We start from the raw sequence: 2,769 nt of genomic DNA on the forward strand, positions 1-2,769 counted from the left end.
GTGCTTTTCCTCCTTTCTCTCTACCTTCTCTCTACGCTTTTGTCTGTTTTTTTCTTTGCAAGCGCCAGCGTTGCATGGCTTTGCAGACGGCACGTTGCCTTCCCTTTCCCTCCTCCTGCGCGTGCGCAACTATTGCGCATTAACTTTCCGAGCAATTAAACTAATAACAGACAAAAGCAAACACAGTGTCGATGGTGGACACCTCTGCCAGCGCGAAGGAGCTATGCCCATATTTGGAATTGCCAACGAACGCTTGCTTCAAAGGCCTGCGTTTAGTTCTGTGCATCTTTAACAGGGGTTTACGGAGACGCGCTTTGCGAGAGTTTTGGAGATTACCGATTGGTTTTTTATTGATTTTCCGCTTTGAAAAATAAATTGCAATTTTGAGCGTTAAGTCGTCTTTGTTGGTTGGACAATAGGTGAAGCATATTTACGAAGCCTAATAAAAAAAGAAAAAAGGCAGGAAATGCAAGTTTAAAACCCTGCGTCTACAGGAACGTGTGGCGATCACGGCTGGATTTTCGAGGCAATATGAAAAAGTTAAAGCACTTTCGTGAAACACGAAAACAGGCAGTTAATTGGCGCTGAGAAGTGTCAATATTCACTGCCTAATATTACAAATAACAAACAGCGCAGTCGGCGAAGGTGGTTCCAGGGAACCTTTGCGGCCGGCTCGCAGTCTTTCTGTCGTAAGACAGGCTACATCTCATATTATCTTACTGCAGTAATGAAGACGTTCTTACTATTATTACGTCTAATGTTAGGACACGCGGCATTTCACGAGAAAATATTGGCGGTAATGCTTGGTTCGCGATGTTTCCTGCAGGAATACATGGTAACAGACGCACAAAATGATGCCGCGAGTGTGACCCCATAGAGGACGGATGGAGGGCTTTGTTTTGCAGTCGCCCATGCCGGTTTTTTTTTTTTTGCTTAGCTTTTCGTTCACCCTTCCTGAGACGACTGCAGAACTTTTTATTCTCTAAAAGAGCACAAAGTGTTCCGCTTACTGCACCTCGTATGCGGTGGCTTTTTTGTTCCACTAAGGCGATTTCTCTTGGCTAACCAGTCATGAAGGAAGTCATGGGTGTTCTCGAAGCTTCGAAGCGTATGTACCCTAATGTACGCCGGCCACCCTTTGTGACTAAGTTGACTCAAGGTCCGAAACGTGTTTAGTCATCACAGTGGGTACGCCTTTGACTGTGGTATCAGAAAGCGCAGCGCGAGCGCCTGTGACTTTGTGGCTTCATTTCCGTGCAGAAAGTTGGAGCCCTGAAGTTGCCATTCAGCGGGCATTGAGTTCAAGCTGCCAGGTGTGGCTACATCGGCTCGCAAGCACCGTGGAACGGCCATTCTTAGAGAAGGAGGCGCGCTTAGGTTGGGTGGGTTAGTGGGGTTTTTTTTCAGGAAAGAAAATGGCGCAGTAACTGTTTCACTTCTTGGTGGAGACAAATCGCGCCGGGAGGGAAGGGAAGAAGGTGGAAGTGAACGAAGAAAGAGGGAGATAGATGCCGTAATGGAGGGCGCTGGATTTCGTCCACTTGCTATGCTCAAAATGATACGAAATCATGCCGCCGCGGTGGCTCAGCGGTTATGGCGTTCGGCTGCTGATCCAAAAGACGCGTGTTCGATCCTAGCCGGGGGAGTCGAATTTCGATTGAGGAGAAATTCCAGAGGCCCGTGTGCTGTGCGATGTCAGTGCACGTTAAAGGACCCCAGGTGGTCGAAATTTCCGGAGCCCCTCACTACGGCGTCCCTCATAGCCCGATTCGGTTTGGGGCGTTAGACGCCCATAAACTATAAATCAAACCGAAATGATAATGAGCACCGTTGATTTGGGCCACGGTTGCACAGTTTTGCGAACGGGAAGAGATCAGGAAAAAAAAACGCACGCAAATCTACACCTTTATTCCAAGAAAGGAAAGCCACGGTTAATTGGCGCTCTTCCCATGGACGCCTCCACCGCTTTGGAGTCGAATGGAAGGAGGGAGGGGAAGAAGAAACAAAAAAGGGGAAGCTATAATGGAGGACTTCCTCTGTAGGGCAGTTGGATTTCGTTGACAGGCACCGTTGTCCCAGAGCAGACACGCAGTTCTGCATTTCCCCTCTGTGAAAATATGGTCGCCCCAGCAGGTTTTTGATTCCCTGACCTTGATATCTGGAGCCGAACGCCATTCTAGGGAAACGGCGCACCTATCAAGCTTACTCAGAAGCTACTGAAAGAAGGGCTTCGGTCACCCTCCATGGATGAACCCCGTTGAGAGATCATCGTAAGCACTTCAGGACGTACGCACGGTGGCAAGAATAGTCCTATGCGGACAAATTAAAAAGTCACACAGGAATATTAACACGCACAAATATATTCGACTCTAAACTTTCCATGCTGAAAAGGGAAACCTATATTCAGCAAAACTCGATTTTATATTCGCGGCGAAACTTTAGCGTCATATGTTAGACACCCACGAATAGTTGTTCGTTTTAGCAGACCTTTACAGGAACTCAGGCATGATAAGTGGGAGGCGAACGTAGCTCACACAGAGCTCCCCCTTCAGCAACAGCTGATCGGTCAGGCCTGGAGGGCCGTATTCGCCAATGGTTTGTTGGACCTGGGTGAACCACCGGCATAATTACTTTATATTTATGAATAAAATTTATTCTATCTCTCTTTCTTTGTACCTCTAATCAGGCCCAGTAATTATGAACAAGGACATTTTTCCACGCGATATTATTATTAAAGTAATGTTTTCCATATCTCGTAAGATTACTATA

The sequence above is a fragment of the Amblyomma americanum genome, chromosome 1 (assembly GCF_052857255.1).
Source record: "Amblyomma americanum isolate KBUSLIRL-KWMA chromosome 1, ASM5285725v1, whole genome shotgun sequence".
Taxonomy (NCBI): Eukaryota; Metazoa; Arthropoda; class Arachnida; order Ixodida; family Ixodidae; genus Amblyomma; species Amblyomma americanum.